The sequence below is a fragment of the Urocitellus parryii genome, chromosome 8 (assembly GCF_045843805.1).
Source record: "Urocitellus parryii isolate mUroPar1 chromosome 8, mUroPar1.hap1, whole genome shotgun sequence".
NCBI classification, from domain to species: domain Eukaryota; kingdom Metazoa; phylum Chordata; class Mammalia; order Rodentia; family Sciuridae; genus Urocitellus; species Urocitellus parryii.
Window position 1 is genome coordinate 109161058 of NC_135538.1, and position 13928 is coordinate 109174985.

The 13928-nt window shown below is 39.6% G+C and overlaps 1 protein-coding gene across 1 annotated transcript in view; it reads left to right on the forward strand.

Moving 5' to 3' along the window:
• Nucleotides 1-13928, forward strand: part of Usp49 (ubiquitin specific peptidase 49) — an 84242-nt gene that overhangs the window by 57229 nt on the left and 13085 nt on the right. The gene's annotated exons all lie outside the window — the stretch shown is intronic.

Here is a 13928-nt window from a genome sequence, read left to right on the forward strand (position 1 = left end):
GCTCAGAGGACACCCCCTCTTACTGCTGATCTCCAGTCCATGGTCAAGCATAGACTGATATCCTCAACTGTCAGATTCTGTCTAGGTCACTTTGATCACTTTGGGGGTCCTCAGAACTCTTGTCACTCAGACCCCTGATATCTGGTTGATACCAGAACTTAGAGTTTTGGTTATTTTAACAGATGGATTTTGTTTTCACTACATTTTTCTGTTTTATTTGATTTTCAGAGAACAAACTCTTAACTATTATTTTGGAGACACTATATGTCATTGCAATGTACAAATACAAAGTGACAATTCCTTATTTATTTATTCAGGTACTAGGGAATGAACCCAGGGGTGCTTTACCACTGAGCTATATTTCCAGTCCTTTATTTTATTATTATTATTTTTTGTTTTTGTTTTTGGTACTGTGGATTGAACCCAGGAACATTTAACCACTGAGTCACATCCCCAGCCCCCCCCCCCCTTTTTTTTGCATTTTGTTTAGAGACAAGGTCTCAATGAGTTGCTTAAGTGCTTCACTAAATTGCTGAGAATGGCTTTGACCTCACGATCCTCCTGCTTCAGCCTCTTGAGTTGCTGGGATTATAGGCATGTGCCACCACACAGCTCATTATTATTTTTGAGTCAAAGTCTCACTAGTTTGCTTAGTGCCTTGCTAAATTACTGAGGTTGATTTGAAACTTGTAATCTTCCTGCCTCACTTGCAGTACAATTCCTTATTTCTTACTGACATCATCACCTTAATAGTCCAGCCTCTGCCTTTCCATTAAAGTCCAGATTGGATCTGGACCAGCTTGATGCCATATTTTCTTTACTGGAGGACTAGTAAGCTGGCCCCTTGGAATTAGCATTGAATTAAATGGTCCCTCAGAAGTCTGACATTGATCAGGTGTGGTGGCGCATGCCTTTCATCCCAGCGACTCTGGAGGTTGAGACAGGAGGATAGCTTGAGCCCAGGAGTTGCCTGCCTGGGAACAATGAGACTGTCTTTTTTTTTTTTTTTTTTTAAAGCTATACTTAATGGATTACAAGTATACTTGTTTCATTACATCTTTGTTAAAGATATATATCTCACTGGTATTATAATCTTATGAGTATCTACATTGATTCACACAGTTATCACAGGCAACATAGAAGAGATGCTAAAGAAACATTTATGAAGTCAGGGAAGCTTATTTTGTGTGTTTTCTCTAGGGACCATCCTCATTGGTCATACAGCCTTAAGGCTCAGAGGCAGTGATTCATACTTTTCCCTCCCTCTCTAGTTTCTTTCTGTGAACATTTGCTTATGCAGTATCTTGTCCATCAGAACTCTGCTTTCTACTTCCTGCTACTGTAAAGGTAGCTGTATTTAGTTATTAGTTGATTAGCTTAGCATTTCCCATATAAGATTATGTTTGCCTTTAATGGAACTTTGATGTCTTAATGCAAATCATGGGACTCACTGGCAGAATCGGAAGGTGAATATTTTAAAACAGGAGCAGGGGTTCTAGGATTTAGTGGGACTTAAACTACAAAGAAGTGTGTTCCCTTGGTGTGCAGTGGCCCTCTGTCTTATTCTTGCAGGAGTTAGGGCCCAGTCCTGTCACCTCTTGTGCCCGCTCACTGTAGCAGAGTACCCAGAAGCACTGCTGCTTTACCCTTATACAAGAGATGAGGGTCATGCACAGTTCACGTCTTTCAAATGCCTTCTATGGTTTATTGAAAGAAGGCCCTTTTGATATTTTTGCCACGCAGCACATTCTGCTGGATCTGTGAGTATTCAATGGACATACCCCCACTGGAGACTGAACTCAGGCTAATTCTGCTTCTTTAATTCAACTGCATTTTGTAATGCAATGGACTTACTTTAACAACTTTACTGGGCTTTTACTGTCTTTGCTCTGTGTTGCCATTAAACAATGTTTAAAGACCTAAGAAAAGTAGATAACATGTGATAAACCAAATTTGTTTTGAAAGGATAGTGATTTTTCTTGTTTTTAATATAAGAGTGTCCTCTAATTGTTTAAGAATACCATACTATGAATGCCTTATTAGATGAGACTCTGGATGAAATCAAGGCCACAGTGTTAGTTACTTTAAGGTGCTCCATTAACCAGCCTAATAAGGTAAAAGCCCTGTTTTAGCCAGATTTTTTGCTGCCGTGACTGAAGGATCCCATCAGTGCAATTGTAGGGGAGGGGGAGTTTATTTGAGGGCTCACGATTTCAAAGGTCTTAGTCCAGAGAAGGTCAGCTCCATTTCTTGGGGCTTGAGATGAGGCTGACCATGATGGTAGGACATGGTGGCAGAGGGAAGCAGCTCACATGGCATCTGGAAGCAGAGAGAATGACTGTAGCTCGAGATACACAATATATACTTCATAGCCATGCCCCCAATTAACCACTTCCTCCAGTCACACACTACTAGCCACCACTCATTTAATCCCATCATGGATTAATCCATGGATTGGGTTAAGACTAACAATCCAATCATTTCTCCTCTGAACCTTCTTGCATCGTCTCACACGTGAGCTTTTGGGGGACACCTCATATCCATAATAAGCCCTATGGAGGCAAAAATGAGTGGCTGATAAGAGCTTGTTTTCAGAAATAGGTAGCATAGCTGGCCATGGCAGCTGGTATTTTGGTTAGATTTAACTACTTTCCAAGTACAGGAGTGTGTGCACTCTCATTTGAACCTCCCTGGACATTCAGCTGATTCCCTTCACCACCTCCTAATACATACTCCTCTCTCTCTCCCCCCCACCCTCTCTCACACACACACACACACACACACACACACACACACACACACGCACACACACATTCCCCTGCCTCCACTCTTTCAGAGAGGTTGGTGCGCTATTGAGAGGTATTTTACTGACCAGTAAACTGGAATAATGTTAGGAGCTGTTCCATGGGGGATTTCTGGAGTTTCGGGGGAAAAGAGTCTGCCCATGAATTCCACGCTATGCACAGTTGTTGGGAGTACCACCTGGAAAGAAGAGTAGAATTTAACTTCATACCTTGGTTGATATGAAATGTGATTGACATTTGACTGGCAGAGGCTCTGTTGTATTGCCAGTCTGCAATAAGAGATTTGTACTTTGCCAGTTGTAAAGTTATGGACAGGGGAAGGGGAAAGGGCTTTTTTTTTTTTTTTTTTTTTTTTTTGGTACTAGGGATTGAACCCAGGAGTGCTTTATCATTGAGCCACATCCCCAGCCCTTTTTCTTTTGAGGCAGGGTCTCACTAAGTTGCTGAGGCTGGCCTTGAACTTGCAATCTTCCTACCTCTGCCTCTTGAGTTGCTGGCATTATAGGCATACACCACCATGTCAGCAAGAGAGCTCTTTATGAAGTGGTTAGGGCTTCTAGAACATGATCTCAGTTTCTCTATATACCATGAATGTCATCAGGCTGCTTATCTCAAAATCTTACTTCCTAATGAAAGCATGACAAAACATATTTGTCTGTGCTTATCTTCAATCATCTTGCTGATACCTGAATTTTTTGTTTTGTTTTTTAGTTTTTGGTACTGGGGATTTACAGGGGCACTCTACCTCTGAGCTACATCCCCAGCCCTTTTTATTGTTTATTTTGAGGCAGGGTCTCGCTAAGTTGCTCATGTTGGCCTCGAAATTGCCCTGTCCTTTCTTAGCTTCCTGAATTGCTGCACTTAAGGCTTTTCACCATTGCACCCAGCTCAATGCCTGGATTTTTATGGTTGCTGAAACAGTGAGTTTCCTCAATGCCATATCCCCTAAAGGTGCTGAGGTTGACAACAGAGTCTTCTTTCTGTCTCTACTGTTTACCACAGGGCATGTAGTGTACTAGCTTCTTGTTTATCCTCTAAGTTGCATGAGTGTGTGCATGGCTTTTTTTTACACTCTTTTAAAAATATATATATGTTTAGTTGTTGATGGACCTTTATTTTATTTATTTTATTTTATGTGGTGCTGAGAATCAAGCCCAGAGCCTCAAACATGCTAAGCCACAACCTGAGCCCCTTTTTTACACTTTTGATGACCTATTATATACACTATTCTTATCCCTTTGCTTTTTCACATACTGTTTTTTTAAGTAACTCTTGGTTTCCACTATATGGCTGATTTATAATTTGTTTTACCAGTTCCCTATTAAAATTCCTGATTGTTCTCTTTGTAACATCCAGTTTTTTTTCCCCTAATATATATTTAACAAATACTCCTGTCTTCTCTTTGGACCTTTCTCATCTTTGCTCTTGAAACCAAGTGCTTTCCACACACCTTAATCCCAGCTGATATTCAGGAGGCTGAGGTACAAGATCACACATTCGAGGTTGGCCTGGGCAATTTAGCAAGACCCTATCTCTAAATTAAAGAGGGTTGGGGATGTCGCTTGGTGGTAGAACACCACTGGGTTCAACTCCCACTACTACCCCCATACATATGGTGTCTCTGTGCAGAATATGATGGGTCTCTGTCCTGACATGTTTGGTGTGTTGTGTGGGGCAGGGCACAAGACTAAATGTTATTGTTGTCATTTAAGTAGTAGGACATCAGGAAGATGGGGTTTCCATTTCTTAGAGTAGCCACCAAAACAGCCAACATTGGCATCTAATCTGAGGATCTGTTTGTAAATTCTAGTCAGATTTGTTTTCTTTTCACAGAAATTGTTCCTTTTTTTTTTTTTCTCTGCAGGCAGTTCCCAATGTATATATGTGTCTTCCATACTAATGGCCATGTGTGGAAAGCCCTCCTCAGCCATGTGGAGAAAGTAGGAGGAGGGTATTCCCCATTTCACGGCTTGGGCTGCAGCTGGAAAGCAATTTCTGGCATCCTGAGTTGCAAATTTGAATTAATTTTCTCAGAGAAAATACATTTGAAGCCAGATGTGGTGGTACACACCTGTAATTCTTGCAACTCTGGAGGCTGAAGCAGGAGGATTACAAGTTTGAGACCAGCCTGGGCAATTTAAGATAAAAATAAAATAATTAAAAATAAAATAACTTAAGACAAAATAAGATAAAATGGGCTGGGGGTGTAGCTCAGTGGTAGAGTGGCCCTGGGTTCAATCACCAGTACTGCAAAAGAAAATAAAAAAGATAATAAATACATTTGCTAGTTAGCTTCCACAGTGGTGGTACTAGTATTCTAGTACTGTAGTATAGATACATTGTAGGTTCTGTAGGCTTTTAAAATGAAACTGAGTGCTAGTCATAACATCATTTCTATGACAAAGGGTGTTCTACACTCCCTGCTGGCAAACAACCGGGTGGTGGATATTTGAACATATTGTATGGGATCTGTTGGCCAAATTTTGCCATGGCACACCAAGCATCATGTGGACTGGGAGTAACATTAATATGACTGGGGTCAGAGAAACAAAAATATTTGGATTTTTAAAATGTAATTTTTGAGCCACAGTTTACTGAGACTATAGTGAGACTTGGGGATAAGGTAGTTAGACTCCTTTCCATTGGATGATTGGAATGAGGAGGGGAAAGAGTTCTAAGAGGGGAAAAAAAAATCAGGGATCTTTCTTTCTCAGGAAAGGAAGAAGCTTCAGAAAGAGAAGCCATGAGAAAGCAAGAGGTACTTCAAATTCACTGAAGTGGATTGGTGTCCCCAAAAGGCAGAAAATTTTGAAGACAGAATTCTAGATAAAAATCTGGTGAGGTTATTGAGAGAAATTTGGGAGGCAGCTTGCAAGTGGCCTCCCAAATGGCCATCTGAGTCTAAAAGGTATTTTTTGTCTTTAAAAATATTTTTTATGGAACTTTTCAAGCATACACAAAAATGAAGAGACTAGTAGAATGAATTCTATGTAACCATCAACCAGGCTCAACAGTGACCAACATTTTGACAATCTTGTTTTATTTCTTCCTGCCACTTTTCACCCCTCCCCACCCCAGCCCCACACGTCATAATACTTTACCTGTAAACACCTCAGAGGTATTACTGCCATAAAAATATTTTAAAAATGAAATTATAGTACCATTATCATATCAAACTAATCATTACTGAATGTCATCTAATACTTACTCTGTGTTCCATTTTTCCCAGTTTTGGACTGGGAGTAGTAGGAAGGGAGGTTGGAGTCAGGGGCTGCAAAGGGGCATGAGTAAATTTTGGGCTGTGTTGGATGTGCTCATTATTTTGGTTGTGACTTTACAAGTATATATCTTGACAAAACTTATCAGATTGTACAATTCAAACCTTCAGTAAAGCTTTTTTTTTTTAAAAAAAAAAAACAAACAGTAGTGTAGCTATAGATAGTATTTTAGAACATTTTCCCTCAGTTTTCTAAAAAAAATCTTTATAGTTGGTTTATGCAAATCAGTATTTAATAAGAACCACATATTATGTTTAGTTGATCTATCGCTAATCCATAGAAGATCCACTCTCCCTGCCTCCCTTTTTAGTGTCATTCATTTGTTAAAGAACCTTATCTAATTGACTCTGTAGTGTTTGCCATATGCTTTCTCCATGATTTGGCTAATCACAGCCTGTGGTGTCAAGTTCCTATTTCCTCGGTTTCCCCTAACCTAGTAGTTAGATCTCAAGGCTTCCTTGGACTTAGGCTCAGTTCTTTTAGCAAAATACTTGATAGGTGATGCTGCTAGGAACCATACTAGGGAGGGCCGACTGTTCTGGAGACAGATGTTGTCAGGCTTATTCACCCATTATAAAGTTTCCTGTCAGTTTTCATCTAATAGCTTAATGAACTTTTAGGAGAAAATTATTTATTTCTGTATATAGTTTTTAAAAGATATACTGGTTATAATATATAGACAACAAACCACATATATGTAATGGGTAAAATTCAAGAAGGGTGTGATATATATTTGACATAGATATATGGGCATATGCATATGTATGTTTTTGATTGGTTGTCTGGCCGCTGCAGAGAACTTGGTGTTTGGGAGGCCTACTGCAGGGACAAACCATGGTTCCTATGATCAGATGTTTGGAGGTTAAACACTAATTTTCTCGGTGGTAGCAATAGAAGGGTCGCTTAACCACTGAGCCACATCCCTAGCCCCCCTCCCTTTAATATTTTTTTTAGTTATTGATAGATTTCTATTTTATTTATGTATTTATATGTGGTGCTGAGAGTCGAACCCAGTGCCTCACACATGCCAGGCAAGTGTGCTACCACTGAAACCCAGCCCCCCTAGTCTAGTTAAAAATTTTTTTTGTTTAGTTGTAGATGGACATAATACCTTTATTTATTTATATTTTTATGTGGTGCTGAGGCTTGAACCCAATGCTTCACGCATCCTAGGCAAGTACTCTACCACTGAGCCGCAACCCCAGCCTCCCAGGTCTTTTCATATTTTATTCCAAGACAGGGTCCTGCTGAGATTGCTTAGGGCCTTGCTAGGTTGCTGAGGCTGTCTTTGAATTTGTAATCCTCCTGCCTCAGCCTTCCGTGTCACTGGGATTACAGACCTACCCCACTTTTTGGTGTAGAAAAATTTTCTGTGTGATAAGAGACCTTAGTTTGGACCTTGTTTTATCACTGGTTTGTCAGGGAGATCATGCTAAAACAAAACATAAAAACTGCTAATGACTTTTTGTTTTCCCCTTTCAGGAAAAAAACTCTGTTTTCTCTTTTAGCAGATCTGCTCAAGCTGTTCTGGGGTTTATTATGACCCTGGTGTTGTTTTTGGCGCCCCTCTTTACTTGATCCATCTCAAAAGCACAAAACATATATGTTCAAGTGAGAGATCTTTTCATTCCTATCTAATTCTCCTTTCTTTTTGTCTTTAGGAAAATTCCTTTTTTTTTTTTTTTTTTTAGTACTGGAAATTGAACTAAGGATGCTTACCACTGAACTATTATCCCCAGCTCATTTTATTTTACTTTGATACAAGTTGCTGAGGCTGGACTGGAACTTGAGATCCTCCTGCCTTATCCTTGTAAGTGGCTGGTATTCCAGACATTATTACCAATGTTGTAATCCAGTCAGAATGAGACACAAGAGGTAGTTTGCCTCATGCAAGTCTCATACCCATTTGTCTGAAGTGGGATTTCTGTTGCACTTAATGGAATTGATCTATATGCCATTGTGCCATGTATTGTGCCCACATTTGGATAAAGATGCCTATCTTTAATAAAGAAGAAAAACAAAGAGTTATCAAGTTAACAGATCAGGGTTCTTTTGCATTAGGATAATTTTTTCTTGGCCAACAGAAAATCCTGGCCTGTGAGTAACATGTTTCTTTTATTAGTTGGAGAATTCATGTGTTGGCATTCAAAAAGCGAAGTTAGATTAGGTGACTGAACTGATTCCCTGGGTTGGTGAGGGGGCTACCATGTTGCAGAGCCTGTTCATTGAGACAGACTGGGAACCGGCTACTGGGGAGGTTCAAAATATACACAGTGCCTGTTTGAGGTTAATAACATGGATAGCCTCTAGAAGGTGCAGAGCCAACACCTACTTGTAGCAAGCCAATTCCTTTGATCTGAAGACAATACAAACTACTAAGTGTTTTTATTTTGTGGTGCTGAGGACTGAGTCTAAGACCTTGAGCATGCTGGGTGAGCACTCTACTACTGAGCTGTCCCCCAACCCAACAGACTATTAAGTTTGAAGAAGCCCTGAGTAATCCTTATACAGCTAGCCTGGTTCTCTACTACTTTGAGCTGTCACTTCTCTGCACTGACAGGGGTAGTATTTCTGAGAAAGAGGGAGAGAGGGGATGTGTGTCTCCCATGGAATTCAAAATTTTCTGATTTTAATATGAGCAGCCTTTTTTTTTTTTTTTTTTTTTTTTTTTTGCCACCTTGCCCTCAATCTAGCATCCTGGAAAAAGGACTAAGGTTTAGGCACTGACCTCTCTGGAAATAGTATTTAGGTTAATGAATCAAAAAGTGTGATGCCTTGAAGGCCAGCTAGCTTCATTCCACAGATGGCATCTCCTTAGTCCCCTTCAGTCATCTTACTGATCTTGCTCATCAGGAGACCCAGACGATAGTGTAGAGCACATAGTATGATCATCACTGCTACCAAACAGAAAAGCCCAAAACATGCAGTGGCTTCATCCTTCAAACATTAATAATAGTAGTGTAGCATAATGCAGGTATCAGTATGTAAAAATTCAACCAGAGACTGAGTTGCTGCAAGGAAATGGAAACTTAAAAAAAAAAAACTTTTTTATTTATTATTTTTCTCGTTATGGGGCTGGAACCCAGGGCTTGACTTGTGCTTGGAATGTTTTACCACTGAGCCACACCCCCAGGCCAGAAATAGAAACACTTTTATATTCAAAAGTATACTGGGGTTCTGTGAGTATACCAAAAATGATTGAGTTGTATACTTGAAGTGAGTGAATTTTATAGTATGTAAATTATATCTTGGTAAAACAATTTAAAAATATTTGTGGGAATAAAATACAATGCGATGTTGAATTGATGGCTTGAAGTTCTAGGAATAGATGAAATAAATCATTGAGAAGTGCAGACAAAACCTTAAGGAAAGCTGACATGTCAAGGAACTGGGAGACATTTGAAAACAGAGGTGTGATTACAGATATAGGAAGAAAACCGGACCAGAGTGGTAGCCTGAAGTTCAGGAGAGAATGCGCACTTGGTGTCAAATGCAGTACAAATGTGGATGGAGACTGAGCAAAGGCTAATGAATTTAACTATAAGGAAATTGCTAGTGAGTGACCTTTGAGAAAATAGTTCCCATGAAATCTGGGTGTTGGGGAGGAGCTGCAACGAGATGAAGCCGCATAATACTCCTCCAGAGGTCAAGAGGGCAGAGGAAGGAGGAGCCTAATCAGTATCAAGGATAGTCTAGAGGCAGGGCAACCTTGTGTCTTTCTTTTTGTCTCTCTCTTAAGTTAGAATAGACTTAATATTTGCAGTGAGAGGAAGGAAGCAAACAAGAGGAGAGAGTGGAAGTACAGAGCGCCAAAGCCTAGTTCTGGTTCTTCTATGGTTAGAGAAGTCGGTATTTGGTACAGAGTAAAGCATTCTTACTGTCATTTGCTGTCAGATGACAAATGTCAAAGCATCTGTCTTTTTTGTTTTCTTGGACAATGGCAGGGATGGTCCCTCCCCATGAGCAAACCAGTGTTTTGTGATTGGCCATCCTGGGATTGAACCCAGGGCTTCAGGCATGCCGGGCAAGGCTGAGCCACTGAGCCACACCCCCAGCCCTATTGTACACTTTTTGCATTGAAGAAAGCTCATCCTAATATCATACCAGCATAATGTATCATAAGGTATCATAAGGTGATACATTATGCTGGTATAACCCCAAATCTGCATAACCCCCAATTACACAGTTATTCTTGAACACCAGCATTTGATTACTGACAACAAATGAGTGATAGTCATCTTGCAAGGGTTCTGACACCAGCACATCAGGTCCCATCACCTGTGGCCAAGACCTGCTGCTTAATGGATGTTCCTGTTCTCAGGTCCAAGAGCCAGAGAATACATTTCATCAGAGCTTTTGGACTTCTCTCAGAAATTTCAGTCCCTCCAGGGGTCTTCGAGCTGTGCTCTAGAGGTAATCCCTCGTATACTCCCCTACACACTCCCACTCAGGGAGGGTGGTAATAAGGGGAAGGGGGATGTGCAGCAGCCTGCAAGGACATTCCACCTATTCAGCAGTCTCCACCTCACATGGCCCTCAGCTTCCCTAACCCCACCTTTTCAATGTGTGCCCTAATTTCAGTTTTGTTTTAGCTATAAATGTAGAAATTTAAAAGCTACTGTCATTGTAAAGTCCTACATAGTACTTTCATGGCACCCTTCCCTTTTGGGTTATTAACTATATTTTAATGAGATTTTTTTTTTTTCACCTAATGCTTGGGATTGAATCCAGGGCCTAGCACATGCTAGGCAAGTGCACTACCACTGAGCTACATCCCCAGCCCCTCTTAATGTGATTTCTATATTTTATGAAAGTCTTTTCCTTAATTATTAATATTGATAATGAATTATATTTTCTCATACCACTTGGAAATAAAATATTAGCAAAAACAAAATTCAGTTTTATCATGTAATTTTTAAAAATGCCTTCACTATGTTTCTTCAAGTGGTCTTCAGATTTTGTCACAGATGCAATTCTGGATACATTTAGTGAGTTGAAGGGTTAAAATACCCAGCACTGTCGCATATGGCAGTGAGCGGAATCACAGATGTTGATGATACCACGTAATTAGTATTCTTTTATGTAAATGAAGGCTGTCAGCATGTTACCATAGTGTCTACTCTCTCTGAAGCTGGAATTTATGCCACTTGGTCTAACCAAGACCAAGCAGGATTATTCCATAGTCCTTCATTAAGAACGGAAAAAATGGATAACATGAGAGAGAGAGGGGGAAATGGAGATCTCCCTAAAGAAGATTTTTTTTTCCTATTTTGTTTTTGTTGATTCCTCTGCCTAAGAAATATTATTTCTGGTGATGCACTTAAGATCTGCTAAGAAATTTGCTATTTAAGAATAATTGAAAGAGTCCAATTAAAAGATACCATGTTTTCAGGCTATTTTTGAAAAATGATTGTTATGTTTAGTCATCTTTTACATGGAGACTTTTTTAAGTGATGTGGTAAATCTAGATATTTCTTTTTTTTTTTTTTTTTTTGAAAGAGAGAGAGAATTTTAATATTTATTTTTTAGTTTTTCAGCAAACACAACATCTTTGTTTGTATGTGGTGCTGAGAATCGAACCCCGGCCGCACGCATGCCAGGCGAGCGTGCTACTGCTTGAGCCACATCCCCAGCCCCTCTAGATATTTCTCATCAGAACAAAAGGCAGAAGTTGAAAAGATTCCATTATATTTTCACTTAATACTTAGTGGCATTTTTCTAGTAGAATTACTTAAAATACTGATTGTGATTTTTAACTCAGGTTGATTCTGATTTTTAAAATAAAACTATGGTAATTAAAAAATGCTAATATTTTTCAGGTTACTTTCCTATATGCAGATTAATCCAGGTTGTGTAGGGCATTTATTTACATGACCGATCTACTTAATGATGTAGAACTATTCAGATACATCCTGTTCTTTCCCAACCACACTGCAAGTCTGTTTGGATATTGGGTGCCTGTCATACTGGATGATATATGTTTCAAGTAGAAATGTTAGAATTATTGTGACCTTTGAGAATATGAAGGGAAAGCTGTACATGTCAGAAAAATATACAACAGAATTCCTCTTTCTGTTAGTGGGTATTAGGGCTTGTTATGAAATAAAGCAGAGTGTGTGGGAGGTGATTTAAACACATTTCTCCTTGAACAGAGCCTACCTGGGGTTGTGTTCTTTTCATTCTCTTATCTTACATGTTCGTTAAGCTAGCTTTTTTCTTTTGTGTCACTTTTTGGAAATTTCCATTTCATGATCAGATATAGTTTTCCTCTAGAGAATCTAGTCTGCCTAGCTTAGGTCCATGTGGTGAGGTACAAAGTAGCCTTGTGTTTTCCTGAATGGATTTACTCTGCCATATGGCAGGTTACTGAGTCACCACGACAGATTTGTAATGGGAAAAGGGCTGTGCAGGAAAGGATGTGCGTGATCAGCAGATTTATAGATCAGGAAATGAAATTGGAAGGAAGAATTTCCACAGTGCCCTTTCCATTTGACAGGGCTCCACGGAGAGGGTGTGAAATAGTGTTTTAGTGTTTTTCTATTTTGGCTTTTGGTTGTTCCCGCATATTTTTTCCTAGCACAGGAGTTGATTTTGTAAGGCATCGGTGTTCTGTGTTGTGCTGCTATATTCCTGTTTACAGAAATACTCTCTCTTTGTAGGATGTGAAGCTGACTTGTATTTCACAGGAGAACATTTTGGTGGCAATTAAATATCTGAGGACACATTGAGGCAAAAATAGGGATTGGCTAGGTATTACGTTTTGAGTTATAAGGGGATGCTATTCAGGTATGATTCAGTAGGTACTGAATTTTTCAAAGGAAAGAAAACCAAAAGAAAAGCGGAGTGAGCTAAACAATATATCCTGGTGTGTTTAAGTCTGCTGTTTTAATACTGCAGCCACTGTAGGTGTGTGACTAATTTTTTAAAAAAAATTAATGTATTTTTGGTATGGGGGATTGAACTCAGGGGTGCTTTACTGCTGAGCTACATCCCCAGCCCTTTACATTGTTTATTTTGAGACAGGGTCTGACTAGGTTGCTTACGGCCTTGCTAAATTGCTGAGGCAGGCCTCAAATTTGTGATCCTCTTGCCTCAGCCTTTGAGTTACTGGGATTACAAGTGTGAGCCACCAGGCCTAGCTGTGTGTGACTATTTAAATTTTAATTAACTAAAATTAAAACTTCAGTCCCTCAGTCTCACTAGCCACATTTCAAATGCTTGGTAATTTTGTGACTAGTTACTACAGTAATGGACAGCACGAAGGAGAATATTTCATCACTATAGAAAGTTCTTTTGGATGATGTTGGTCTGAGTGAAGAATCTGAGAATTGAAATTTGATTTCTGTGAATTTTCCCTCCCTATATAACTGATTGGATTAGTGTAGTGGTTCTTTGATTTTAATGTGCAAAAGATTCATCAGTAGAGCTTGTTTAATATGGAGATTTTAGTCTCCTCTCCAGACAGATTCATTAAGTCTAGAGTAGTAACCAGGAAGAAGCCTAGGGAATTCTGATGCTGGTAGGTGATTCAGGGACGACATTTTAAAAAATAGTGATAAACTTGGGAATTTCTTGACTCTTGATATTTCTCCCATCTCCCTTCATTCCTTCCTTACTGACATCTTTTGTGTCCCTGATAATTGGTTGAGAGACCATCATGTGTATCCAATTTATTTATTTATGTGTTTATTGGTGCCAGGGATTGAACTCCGGGACACTCAATCACTGAGTCACATCCCCAGCCCTATTTTGTATTTTAGCACTTCGCTTTTGCTGAGGCTGGCTTTGAACTCACGATCCTCCTGTCGCATCCTCCCAAACTGCTGGGATTATGGGTATACACCAT